Source organism: Podarcis gaigeae, assembly GCF_964106915.1.
Source record: "Podarcis gaigeae genome assembly, chromosome: 6".
NCBI classification, from domain to species: domain Eukaryota; kingdom Metazoa; phylum Chordata; class Lepidosauria; order Squamata; family Lacertidae; genus Podarcis; species Podarcis gaigeae.
Genome location: NC_139682.1, coordinates 79,370,696 through 79,385,266, shown reverse-complemented (window position 1 = coordinate 79,385,266; position 14,571 = coordinate 79,370,696). Strand labels below are relative to the sequence as shown.

General features: G+C 42.6%; 1 protein-coding gene across 5 annotated transcripts in view; it reads left to right on the top strand.

Moving 5' to 3' along the window:
• Window positions 1-14,571, top strand: part of VAV3 (vav guanine nucleotide exchange factor 3) — a 212,923-nt gene that overhangs the window by 101,327 nt on the left and 97,025 nt on the right. The gene's annotated exons all lie outside the window — the stretch shown is intronic.

Below are 14,571 nucleotides of genomic sequence, written 5' to 3'. Positions count from 1 at the left end.
CCATCTTTAATTTCCGTTGGTTGTGGTTTGATTTCTCCACATGGGGGCATGTTGATAAGGAAAATTAAGGGTGAATTTATACATGCTTACACTGAAGCAAGAAAAAAAATTACTGATGTTTGGCATGCCTTTATGTTCTTTGTATCATTACCTAGGGGCAAAACAATACAGCTGCCCCAATTTGACATCTCCCTTCATCTGCATGAAACTGAATGAGGGCAAGTGCCTCACCTTGAAACACCCCGGTTCTCTTGAGTTTCCAGTGCTCCTTCAAAAGAAGGAATCCATATACCCATAACATCACCAGAACTTGTTCAAAGATGACCCAAACTTTCTAAAGACTGTACCAAGTGCCCACTGCAAAGCAATAATAATAATTTGGTCATGTGTAGGGGTGGTACCTCTGGTGGGGGACATTTCTGGGGTGGTTTGCCCAATTTGGTTGCAATCCTGCACTCAGCTCTCATCTGTGACTCCTAGACGCCATCAGTATGCAGCAGTAGCCACACCTTGAGAAATGACTTTGTCTCACCGGCTAAACCAGGTGAGGGTAGCCTGTGGGTCTCAAATCCTCAGTGAGTTAGGGACTTCTCCTGCATGCAAAGGCAGCCTCCAGCAGATTTAGTGGACAAGATCAGTAGTAGGTTCAACAGTCAAGAAGGTGGTTATTGCATGTGCTGCAGAGGAAAATGAGGGGAAGATGGGGCTCATTCACCTGGAAAGGTAGCCCATCTAGGAGAAGGAAAACTCTGATCCTCAATCTCTTCTCCCTTGTGGCTATACTCATATGTGAGAAAGGCTCCAGGAGTAAATCCCAAGGAAAAAGCCATACCTGCTGCCTTGCGGGACATCTTTGGGAGAAGAAAAGGCTAAGGAGTAAACCCTATACAAATCCAGAGCTGTGTCCCTAAGGTGGTTGGATGGCATCTTGTATGCCTCCTTCCTCTCTGCTTTGCTTTGGATCACATCAGTGAGGCTGTGATGGGGTGTGGTCTTGTCATTGAGGCTGTCCAGGGCCTCCATACATACTGCCCAGGATACTTCAGTGCTGCTAAGGCAGCAAAAACGACAAGGGAGGCAGCAGTTATGTCTGCAGAGCAGTTAACTGTCTCTGCAGGCAAAGCAGGCACTGTAATTCTCCAGAAGTTTGACTTTGCCCCCGGGGATGTACTCCATTGTCCCTTGAGACAGACGGATGCCAACAACAAGTGTTTGTTTGTTTGTAGGTTGGTGTTGCGTTCATTGTGGATACAGTAGCCACTGGTGCAGTATTTTCAGCTGAATCCATCTTTTTAAACTTGTCTGTTGTCACCTGCAGCCTATTTATCATCTTTCAAAGAAGCTTCTTAGTAATTGCATCGGTTTGCTTTGAACAAAGGCCATAGGATAAGAACGTAATACCAACTGAACCTTGAATAATAACATTTTCAATACACAAGATTAGATTCACGTTGTTAGATTAACAGCGACTGCTGATCTAATTTTACAGGCAGCCACTGCTAAATTTGTCACACCTTTATAAGCATCACAGCCTGGAAAACCACCACACTTTGCATATTTGTCATTTGCACAATACAGAACTGTGTTCTAGATAGATCTCATTTTTATGGGGGGGGGGAGCCTGAACTCTCTAATTGACTTTAAAAATTAGCAGGAAAAACATTATATGCCACCCTATTTCCCCAGTTATGGCAACAGAAAGGTGGAGGAGCTGTATTGCTGTTGCCAATGAGATAATTTGGTACAAATGTGATTTGTTTTCTGGACAGTCACCAGAAAGTGTCTCTTCACTTGCCAAATGCTGTGTTCATTTACTGTGCTGTAGTCTGCCTTGCACTGCTTTCTGATGTGTTGGTAAACAAATTGTAGTTGATTTTTCTCCCTTAATTTAAACTCACAGTGCAGCTGGCTATGCTTGTTACAGAACAAATGAAACCTGCAACTTTTTATTTTTATTTTTGCAGTGTGTCCCTTCTCATAAAAAAGTGCTCCCATTTGGGGTTTAAGCCAGCCATTCTCAATCTGGTTTGTTTATTTCTGTGACACCTTAGACTTGCTTTAGAAACAGTGTTTAAAATTCTTTTCGAAACCTCCCTTGCCTGGCACTGATATCTGCAACTCCAGTGCATTCAGTAATATTTACTCTCTGGCTAGGCACATGCTGTTGGAGAATGGAAGGAAAGCAGTGCGTCCTAATGTATCTGTGAAGTATTGACTAAATGTTAAAGGAGGCATTTCCCCCAAACCTCGTGATTAAGGAAAAAATGGGGGGCAATGATTAACCAAGGACAAGGATTGGGATATGGGGTCTGAATCTGGTAAATAGGGGTGATGGAAAGTAGCACATCCATGCAAAACACATCCATATTTTCCTGTCCTGCATGAAATGGACAATTTGCTTTTCTTTCTTCTGTCTGTTTCAAGGAAAGCTGTTAGCAGCTTTTTTTGTAATGGGGGAACTCACATGTAGTAAATAGTAGCAGTAGCATTATATGATTCTGTGAAGTGCCATTCCCAGCTCACCCATAAATCCTAGTAGCAGATGGCAGGAGCAACTTGTATTGTCCTCTTTACATTCCATATTGTGGTGTGTGTGTGTGTGTGTGTGTGTGTGTGTTTTAAAAGAAGCAGCTGGAAATGAATTTTTTTGTAACTTATTTGTACCTAAGGATTTGAGTTTAATGACACAACCAATGCACTTTGCAACTATTTGTAAGAATTCTGTGTGTGCGCGTGTGGCCACATTTTACTCCTTGGTGAAAAAATGCAGGGCTTGATATGAGCTGTTGGTTGTATTTTGAGAAGGCACTGTGTTTGTGCAAAAGCAAATGTCGAATAAGTGGGGGGAAATTATTGGCAGCCTACAGAGATTTGTAAAATGATTATCTGGCTGTGTATGACTCCCTTGCCTTATTAAGATATGCATCTTTCTTCTCTCTGCAGTTAATTTTTATTTTAGCTATTTCCGTATCTTATAGCCGAAGTCTTGTGGCACCTTAAAGAATGACATATTTATTATGGAATAAATTTTAGCGTACTAGAGACTACTTTATCCTTTTCACAGTTGTCTGTGCTTGGACATGCTTGCTTGCATGGCACACCAAGCCAAACCTTGGATTACTATAGTGTGGCATAGAAGCGAAAAAGGACCAGACGAGAGCAAAATTGCTGTGAGCTCATCTCAGTGAGCGTGCAGATTCATGCGGCTTCATTAAGCCAAGGTTTGGCTTAGCATGTTGCACAAACAAAGCCACTGAGAGGGGCCAGCGCCAACAGGGATATGACATCAAGCGTAGGGTCCAGGCTACTTCCCTTTATAGATCCTGCTCACATAAATAACAAAAGCAGCAGTGACATCTTTCAAATATTTATTTCTAAGCTAATGATACTTTTAACACTCATACTTTGTTGAACAGGAAACCCATTTGTTAGTCATAGCTGCCTCCTGTCCTGGAGGATATGTGATCGGTTATGTTGGCTTGTTGATCATGAAGGAAAGATCCCCCCCCCCCCCGCTTCTCAAAATGCTGCCAAGGCAAAGTCTTTATTTGGGATTCTGTACCAGAGAGTCACTTTTCATTGCTTAACTGTTTTCTTTCCTTATGAGTTGGCATACGGACATAATTCAGGTTGTGCTGGATTAATCTGAAATGTCACGAACCTGAAGGGAACATTTTGAGCTGCATAAAAAGGCACCCTCCCTTCTCTCTCCCCCCGCTCCCGCTATTATTTTGATTGTTCCAAAGTACTGTTACAAATGTTGGCCAAGCTATGCCAGCCTTTTGACAGGGAAATTTGCTTGGTAATGACCCAGGATGTCCAAGCAGTGTCTCTATATGGTAACTTAATTGTTGGAGGATGGCTTGGAATGTGAAACCCACCAGAACTCAAGGGAGGTTACTCAATCTTTCCCTCCAGCTGGAAGGAGAGGGCAAGCGGAGGAAACAGCAGAAGTGTTTTGGAATGGAGAAAAGGAGCAGGTTTTAGGGCTGTGAGAAAGCAGCAGCAGTTTTGAGACAGGTGGTGAGAGAGCGAGAGCAAGGAAATGAAAGCTGGAAAGCACCATTTAGCAACAGAATCTCTTTGGAAAACTGATACAGAGTGGTAGATTTGCCTCTTGTAGGAATGCTTAATCTGTTTGCATTCACCTTTGCCTGTTAGTAGATCGGTCACATATTACAAAATTGCCATAAATCTCCATTGATCTCACCTGCAAAATAAAGCCAAATTGAGAAAATTGTTGCTCTTGGAACTTTTTATCAGGAAGATTTACGTAGGAAGCCTCGGCCCAGTATACCTGAAGGAGCGCTTCCACCCCCATCGTTCAGCCCGGACACTAAGGTCCAGCTCTGAGGGCTTTCTGGCGGTTCCTGCACTACGAGAAGCGAGGTTACAGGGAACCAGGCAGAGGGCCTTCTCAGCAGTGGTGCCCACCCTGTGGAACGCCCTCCCACCAGATGTCAAGGAAATAACCAACTATCTTACTTTTAGAAGGCAGCCATGTTTAGGGAAGTTTTTAGTGTTTGATCTTTTATTGTGTTTTTAATATCATGTTGGAAGATGCCTAGAGTGGCTGAGGAGGCCCAGCCAGATGGGCAGGATATAAGTAATAAATTATTATTATTATTATTATTATTACTACTACTACTGCCCTCACTCTGGATTGGCTTCATTTGTCCTCAGTGATGTTATCATGTTCGATTATGTGGTGTACCTGATGTGTAATTGACTGTGGTTACCCATATAGAAAATTCACTATGTGTGGTTTGGGTGTGCGATTGGTTGATTGATAGAGAGATTGAGGTGGTATGAGGTGGTGGAAGGTTGTAGTTGTTTTGTGAATGAATGGTGAGAGTGATGTTGTGTGAAGAACGTGTTTTACTATCACTGGGAGTTCGTATCATGATGCTGAGTAGTCTCTCCCACCTTCGATCTTAGTTCTGTGGATAGGTTTTTTAAAAAAATGAATATAAATGTTTTGTTTTTTTGTTTTTTCTGAATTGGAAACTATCTGAAATCGTGCTTATTGTACTTTGAATACATATTTGAATTTTCTTTATTGTAAACTGCTTCAAAAATATGTATAGTGGTCTGTAAATAGACTGAATAAATAAATTGGAGATGAATAAATTGGAGATGAGGACTCTGAGTTGTACTCAGATATATACTCAAAGTGTTGGAATGAATCATCCTAAATTAGTCATGCCCGTTAATTTCAACGAGTCTAATCTGAGTAGGAGCAGGGCTTTTTTGCAGTCAGATCTCAGTTCCGGCACCTCAGTTGGGTGCCATTGCCATTCTAAGGGAATGAGGGAGGTGTTCATGGTGAGTTCCGGCACCTCTTTTTCTAGAAAAATAGCACTGAGTAGGACTAATATTGATCATGATGTTCTGAGTGGGGAAAAATACAGCATTGCAACAATGGGAGATGGGAGAAAAACAGCGGCAGTAAACGAGATTAAAAAACATTCTGTCATAGTTTACAACTTCAATACTTGGTTGTAGGTCTGCCTTTCTCATTAGTTGAATCCCTGTATTGTCCCCCCCCCCCCCGCCACGATTATTAATTGCAAATAATTTTAGGATGGGCAGCTTCAGCGCAGAAATAACAGCCTAAAAGATTTGGCCTACTCTCTTTTGAAACCCATTAAAGGCCTCAAATTTATCAAAGGAGGAGAGTTATTTTATATACTTTTCATTGTTTCTGTTTGGCTTATTTAATTGGAAGTAAGCTAGTGGCCATTTTGCGGGACAGGGATAGCCTGGATGGTACTCTCCAGATATTGTAGAGTATAACTCCCAGCAGCCCTAGCCAGTATGGGTTATGGTCAGGGATGATGGGAACTGGAGTCCAGCATCCCTGGTCCAGCATCTGGGACTTGACTGTCCCTGTTGTAATAGTATAGCCAGATGAAAATGCATATTCATTGTGGCAGTTCTTAATGAACCTGGTGATTGAACAAAAGCCCAGGGTAAAGCCTTACATTTTATTGCAACACACTTGCTTAACAGATGCTCAGATTACTTTCCACAACAACACAAAAATTTATTTTTAAAAATGTTAAAAAAGTAATTTGGTGACATAACTAATACGCAAATGGCAATTGGAAACTTTTCAGTATGCTTCTTAGTTGTTGTTCACTTCTCAGACAATAGAGGCACAGCAAGCTCCAGCAAAAAAAAAAAAAAAAAAGGAACATGTAAAGAAAGGTCATGAAGTATGCAATCATTTTAGCCACATGGTTGATGCTGCGGAAATCCAGGCCAAGATGCAGCAGGACAGTGTGACCCAGCTGAGGTAGCAGATTGCAAACAGTGCTGGACTGACACCGGTCTCCAACAGATTCTATGAAGAACTGATCAGCAAAGAGAGATGCATGTTTCTTCCCTTCCTGAAATCTTGAGAGTCTTTTTGTTTTTTGATCTCTCTTACTGATTCAAAATTTCGCATACAAATCTGTTTTACAGATACAGACTTTAGCAGAGCTGAAAGCAGCAGGCACATCAACAAGCTTTGCTAGTCTTTAAAGAGCTATCAGTTTCCCTCAAGCAACTGCATTTGCAGCACCAAAGTGAGCTCTCTGGAGCACAAGCTAGGGCAGTGTGTATGGAAGTCTTGGGTTGCCCATTCAACACAGCAACCAGCAACAAATTTGAGTTATCCTCTCTGACCCTCCTCTGGCCAGTTTTTTGTTTTTTTTGTTTAAACTGCAAAATGGTTTCCTTCACCCACAACCTGTTACAGTGAGGATGTGACATTTTCCTTCACATTGGAATTGTCATCAAACATCAAAGGCCATTAAGCAAATGCAATTAACTATCAAAATGACGAACACCTGAGGCTTTTTAGTGCCAATTGTGTATTTCATTACATCAATCAAAAAAGATTCAAATCATGCTTTGTTTGACTGCAACATTTTTTGTAATGTAAATTTAGACCAGGTGTGCACTTAAGCTAAATTTGTTCACCAGATCAGCAGAGGCTGCTCTGCCTATCTCCTTGCTTGCAACCAGTCTAGGCTGGCAGGCTTTCCTCCATAGTTTGAGTGTTGCCTTTTTAGAACTCAAGAGATTTAAAGATGTGAACCAAAGCAGAATGAGTTGGCTCTACTTGTGGTTCGAGGACCCGACCTCCGCAATGTGAAATGAATACACAAGGACACGAAATATAAGGTTAATGGGCAAGAAAAGGCCACAACTTTATTGATTACAGCAGTGAAAAGGTATTGGCTTAGGCATTGGATCTCTCAAACAAGGGGGGTTTATTCACCAGTAGGGGGAGCCTGTTGATGCTCATCCAACTATAGGCTCTCCCCTGATGTCACCGAGGGTCGTGCCATGGCCTCCCGCCAAGCAGGCATCGGACAGAATACACGACCGCCAGATTCCTTTAACGGAATACCCAAAATATTGAAGGCATAGGTAATGGCCACACCTAGCTCTTCGACGCCACAACACATTTTTCCAATGCCTAACCTACCCACCAATACCACAAAAGTTGTGACGATTGCTACGAGGTAGGCGGAAAAACCAAAAAGCCTAATGCCAAATGGAAAAATTCCTACCAGGCCCCCCGGACAACCAGGGCGACCAACCTAAGGTCCATAGCAAGGCCAAGGAAAATTTAAGACCCTGAGCTCAAAGGGGGTGGAGGGTGGGTGACTCGCGACAGGACGAAGGAGAATGAGGCCGAGGAGGGGCTGGCACGGCAGCATTTAGGCTGCTGAACACGCCCCCTCGGAGGCACCTGGTTGGGTGCCTGCCGATGGGGGTGGGCGCCAGCCAGGTGAGTGGGGAAGGCGGAGCTCGGGATCCCGCCCACAACCACTCCCCTCTCTTTCAGGGAGGAGAGTCTTTATCGTTGTACCTTGCACCAGCAGCTATTTGCTCTGTTTCCATCTCCTGTTGCTCTCCCTACCTTGCACCCGATTAGCCCTAATCAGCACCAGTTTACATTGCATCAGATGAATGGTTGGGAACTCAGTGCTTGTATGTGCGCTTCACCTTCTAAAATCCCAGTGCATGAGTTATTTAACACCTCAGAAGGGTGAAAACACTTTGCAATTTGTGATGCACAAAAACACTGCACAAGAACTCTGCTGGAGCCTGCTGTGTGTTATGTTCAGGAGGAAATCGACATCAGATAAGTAGTCCTGTTCACTGTAATCCAGCTTTCACCAGATTCTGAAAATTACTTCGGGGTGTGTGTAATAATGGTTGTCTCTGCTATTAAAGAAGAGGCCTAAAAAAAAGAAGAAAAAGAACTCAAATGTAGGTCGCTATTGAAATGGGAACTTAACATCCTTCTGGGAAGAAATGTGCACAGTATCAATCTATTGTGTAAATAGCATGACGTCATTAAGATAGTCAGGGTGCCACTTATTTTGGTGGAACATTGTATCTGTACACAGAAGCACTGTGGCACTTAGAGTCTGAGAAACCAAGCCTCCGTATGTGTGCCAGTGTATGCATGTGTGAGGTTTCACTCCTTGGAAATGCTGCCCCAAAGTTCAATGCTTCCCTTCCCCTTGGGATTGAATGGCATCCATTAATGTAAGGGAGTATACTTGGGAAGGGGTACTTTTTCTCCAAAGCTTGTAAACTTTTATTAATAAGCATTAATAATACATTAGTAAATGTAAGGCCTCAGCTGTAGATCATAACTATTAGTACTTCTAACGCAGACTTTCCCAACCTGGTGCAATTTAGATGTTTGGGACTGCAGCTTTCATCAGTCCCAGCCAGCATGGCCACTGCTTAAGGGGAGAAGAAAGTTGTGGTCCAAACAACTTTTGTAGGGCGCCAGGTTGCTGAATACTGTTCTTACGTTTCAGTTGTCCATCCTTTACCTTTAGGACAGAGGCATACTTTCACCCTGTTAAATTTCTTATGGGTGTCCCCAGAAATCAATTATGGAAACACATTTTATTTTAATTTGGGGGCTATTTTGGTTTGGAATGAATTTTTTTGTTTCTTTGCCCCTTCCAACCAACTCCCCTTCTTTTTCTCTGCTTATGGTATCGGTGTGACGACTGTTGATGAGCAGCACACAATAGTGCATTTTTTGCTTTAAGATCTGTAGAAAAGAATAAATATTTGATGAAATAGGCTCCTTCTTTAAAGGTTTCAAAGCTGATTCATTATTCGCCTACCTGGCAGGCTGTGCTGAGAGCCAAGCTATGATGGTTCTCATAACCTGAGGATCACTATGTTCTAGCAAGTCACTGGATTTTGCTTTATATGGACTTTGTTCCCTGTTGGCTTGTTCTCCAGTGTCATTAATTAGACTGTTGGGTGGCCTCTTTGAAGAGCCTCATTATGCTGTCAGTGCTTCTGACTCAAGTACAAAATTTAAAAGATGGATGTTGTCAGAGAGAGACTTCTCCCTGACCTTGAGGTTTCTGCTGCTTCTTGACAGTGTAGACAAACATCTAGGTTAAGTATTTTAAAGGCTTGTGTTTGCTCATGCTATTCCTAGATGTGTCTCCTTGCAAATGTCAGGTTCCATTGCTATCTTAAATGCAGGTGATAGATCTCCTCACCTTCCTTTTTAGTTCTGCTCTCTGTAATTGTTCTGACTGCTGTGAAAAGTCACACAGAATTCTGACTGACTGAGGTGGGTGATATAAAAGGGAAAGCAGGAAGGGGAAATGGAACGGAATGGCTGGAACTCTGAACAGAAGTAGTCTGCACTGCTGAGCCCTACATATAAGTATCATACTTGAGATACTTGTCTCCTAATTCTCCCAAACAAAGATGTGTGCATCTAAGAAGGAAAAGGAGCATGCTGTACTGTTTTTCCTCTTTAATTTCATGCCCCAATTTGCGTGAGCTTGCCATTCTCTGAAGCATCTAGATGAGGGTGCTCTGATGTATAAATAGATCTTAATGGATGATGTGGTTTACCTCTGAGGATGTTCATTTTTTTCCTCCCAAGTACTCCTGGCATCTACAGTGTCATTGCTCTGGAGCAAAAGGGTAATGAGTCTCATCTGTGAGTGTGCTTCCTTTGTACCGCAGAGCTGAAGAGGAGGTTTCTCTTGGGCTTGCTTAGCAGCATTTAGCGAAAGAGGCCCAGAGATTCCTACAAAAACAATTTCTGGGGGAGGAGGGGTTCAGTCCTCTGTAAAATTAGATTAGTAGCTCACATGGGGGCGGGGCAGCTGATTCTTCCCTATTTCCTCTTTGTGTGCTGACTAGACTGAATTTAGACTAACTAATATTTAATTTTGCTCCGATTAGAAGCAGACAGGGTTTAGGCTTGTGTACTGTAGTGCAGCTGTGGACTAGGTAAAACCCACAGAACATATTGCTTCTCTCAGGTTTTATGTTGCTGCAGCATGACAACCCACAAGGGCCAGTTGTTCAGGGATGCAGGGGAACTTCTTTCAGAAAAAAAAAAGTTGATGAGCCAGATTCAGCCTCAGGCCTTATTCCACATTTGAATAGCCTAGTGCACACCATAACCTCTTATTTGCATTTTAGAAGAGTGTAGATCATAATTATGACATGGTAGAATGAACACAGGGAACTGGTTCATTACTGAAGCACACATGTGAAAACATTGTAAGCCGGGAACCTGCAGTTGATTTGCACATTGATATTTGCGTTAGAACTATTTAGTGTTTCAGGTTTTAATTCTTTAAGCTACCTTGAGCATGAGAGAAGGGCAATGCACGAATGATTTAAGTAAATAATTAAATAGCCCTGCAAACATGTGGCATGGCTTCATTTCATTTAAAAAGCAAATCCGCAGATAGTAGATTGTAGTAATCTGTAGTCCGCAGATTTGTACGGTATCCAGTTTTCTGCTGTATGTTCCAGTAAATGCCCATGCACTAGAATCGGGGTTGACAGTGTCTAGGCACCAGTCTGTGTTTTAGTTCGTTGCTCTGTCACATTAACGGTGCGCACCCATCACAAAAGTCCCGGCTACAGGCCTGGGACCAACAGTGGTGACCAAGTGCCCTGGAAATTTCAGCACAATATATATTGCAAAATGTAACATTTCTCCATAGCCTTTGGTTCTTATACTGTTAAGTTTTGCAGTTTATACCGAGAGTGAGAGGATTAAGATTTTTTTGGGGGGGGGGGATAGAAGGTGGGACCGTCAGGTGGGATCTGTATGCTACACAGACAAATTTTGCACACTACGAAGTGCAGAACAACTAGGGAGGTACATAGAATTCCTCTGAATTGCATATAATACATATGGTTGGCACAAATTATGCACTGGAATATCCTTTGTGAAACTTCTTTTTATAGCTTGCTGCTTCCCACACACTGTGCTGAAAAAGAGAGAGCCTGTTATGATGTTAGTAATTAAGAACGATGCCTACTTTCAATTTTGACATGCTTCTGGAAGATTTAACTATCACATTGATGGTGATGTTGCAGACTTGTTTGGTAGCAATTACATTGCCCCACAATAAGGATGCTATTAAAGTCTTTTGAATAGCTTATATCTTGCAGATTGGCTTTTTATTTCTCAACAGTTATTTATGGCATAGTATTTGACAACAAAAAGTGCCAATAGCAATTGCTTGGCTGAGAAAACAATTTACGTTTATTTGAGGCTCTGGTTCACAAAACCTTTTTGTTACTCGTCCTAGAAATTCACAGAACCCTTGAATTCTAGCACAAAGGGGTTGCAGATAATAGTGATATGTTGTTTTATCTGCATATTGTTTTGCTGAGATTGAAGCCTCACACCAGCCTTTGCCAAGCTGGTGCCCTCCAACTGCTCAGGCCTGGGTTGGGTGGGAACAATAGTCTTAAAACAGCTGAAAGGCACCAAATCAGCAAAGGTGGGGAGAGATCTCAGTAGACTAGGATGTTAAGGGATGGGGAACTTGATAGATAGGTACCCGAAAGACTAATACTGCCAGTGTTCTCTATTCTCTATTCCAGTGTCATTAACCATGCTCTCCTTCTGGACTGCCTGGGCTGGGAGTGGAAGCTATTGTGTTACAATGGAACCATTCCTACATTACTGGGAAGTTTTAGAACATGGAGCTGGAAGTCTGCTAATCGCTGTGGGAGTTACTCTTCAAGGATCTCATGCCTCCAATAGCTTTAAACATATACAGTGGTACCTTGGGTTACATACTCTTCAGGTTACATACGCTTCAGGTTACAGACTCCGCTAACCCAGAAATAGTACCTTGGGTTAAGAACTTTGCTTCAGGATGAGAACAGAAATTGTGCTCCGGCGGGGCAGCAGCAACATAAGGCCCCATTAGCTAAAGTGATGCTTCAGGTTAGGAACAGTTTCAGGTTAACAACGGACCTCTGGAACGAATTAAGTACTTAACCAGAGGTACCACTGTACATGAAGCTGCTGCAGGCTGATGTGCAGGCTGCAGCCTGGTGACTAATTATGTTGTTGGACTTACACTCCCATCAGCTGCAGCCAGGGTTCAAGGGAGATAGTAGTTGTAGTCTACAACATCTGGAAAGCACAGGGCTGGGGAAGGCTGATCTGGAGGTTTATAGTGAGGCATCTTCAATATGAAGATGACCTCAGCTCTATTTATCCAGGTGTGGTGATGTTTAATCAATTAATCCAGAATGCGGCAATTAATCCAGAATGCGGCAGCTAGACTGGTGACTGGGAGTGGCCGCCGGGACCACATAACACCGGTTCTGAGAGATCTGCATTGGCTCCCAGTACGTTTCCGAGCACGATTCAAAGTGTTGGTGCTGACCTTTAAAGCCCTAAACGGCCTCAGTCCTGTATACCTGAAGGAGCGTCTCCACCCCCATCGTTCAGCCCGGACACTGAGATCCAGCGCCGAGGGCCTTCTGGCGGTTCCCTCATTGCGAGAGGTGAGGCTACAGGGAACCAGACAGAGGGCCTTCTCGGTAGTGGCGCCCGCCCTATGGAACGCCCTCCCATCAGATGTCAAAGAGATAAAGAATTACCTGACATTCAGAAGACATCTTAAGGCAGCCCTGTTCAGGGAAGTTTTTAATATGTAATGCTGTACTGTTTTTAACACTGATTGGGAGCCGCCCAGAGTGGCTGGGGAAACTCAGCCAGATGGGCGGGGTATAAATAATAAATTATTATTATTGTTGTTATTATTATTATTATTATTATTCATCCCTTCACTCACTTTTTGCAGAGCACCAGTGATGGCATTGCCTGCAGATCATCGTCGTTCTTTCTTTGCAGTTGTTTAATATTTTTCTTGGAGTTTGTTTGTGGCAGCTTTGTAGCTATAGATGGCATTGAATTGCAATGGCTTCCTATGTGTACAGGTAGTAGTGTTACTGCCCATGCATCTGAGGTGGAGTGCCCAGTGGCTTGTATTGGGATTGGGTCAACTATTAGTCCTCCCCCATATATCATCTTTTTTTGCTCAGAACTTTCTGTCTGTCTTCTTAAGCACCATTACCAGAGCAAATATGTGGCAATTTATTTATAAAAAACCCCTATATAATGTTATAGTGTTCTGATTCTAATATCCATAGCAGAAGAATAAGGCACCAAACCACTGAACGTTTAAGGGGGGTGGGAAGTATGTGTGGAAGCTCACTTCTTCATATAATTTTTTTTTAAGGATGGGAAGACAGAAGGAACACCCACACATCCATTAGTATGGATGGAAGATCGCAGGCTATAAATACAGGAAGGGACTTTCATTTCCTCTATTGTGTAGAACCTTGCAAGTCCTGGGGGAATAGCATGATTCAGCGGTGGTAAATGCCTGCAATGCGGGCTGGTCTCATTTTACCAGCTTCTACTGGTATCCCATCTGTAGCTAATGTTCTGCATATCCTGGAATACTCACCTTCACTTCGCTATAATGTGCTCACATGGAATGACTTTGAAAACAGACCTGGTCTTGAATAGAGCATGACAATAGAGTACTGGTGCTAAAGAGTCTGTATCACGCCTGAGCTAAAAGAGCTCCACTGATAACCAGTTTGTTTCAGGGATAAATTAAAGGTGCTGGTCCGGTCTACTAAATCTGTCCATGATTTGGGCTCAGGATGCCTGAGGGAGCTCCTTAAAGTTGGAAGACTGCCAAATTTGCCCTTTCAGCAAGTTCCTATTTAGACAGGTATTTCAGCCTCCTGGATTGTGTAATATTACTCTTCCTGTAAGGGTGATGTTTTTGTTCGTTTCTTTACATTGTGAGGGGCTCTGAGGACCTATTCAAAGAAATGGGCTGTGAATTTTAAACTAAATAAATAGGCTTTGTTTGAGGCTGATAAGTACATTATTTCAAATTGCACTGATATATGTGAGCATTAAGCAATCATGCATGCTGCTTATCTGGCCAGCTGGCCAGTTATGATTTTCTCTGCACACTCTCTGCACTGCAAATAAAGGAGAACTAAATGTTTAACTGGGATATTGGATCTTTTATGACTTTAACTCTTCTCCAATTGAAAGAAACCATCTCATTGCAGAGCACAGTAGCTTAAAATTTTAAATTAATGCAGAATAATCCCACACACCAAACAAATTAGCTAACCCACTCACTTCATGCATTATACCTATACTCACTTCTTAAGATCTGAACTTTTATATCTGCCTACTCCATTGATTTCTTGCATTCT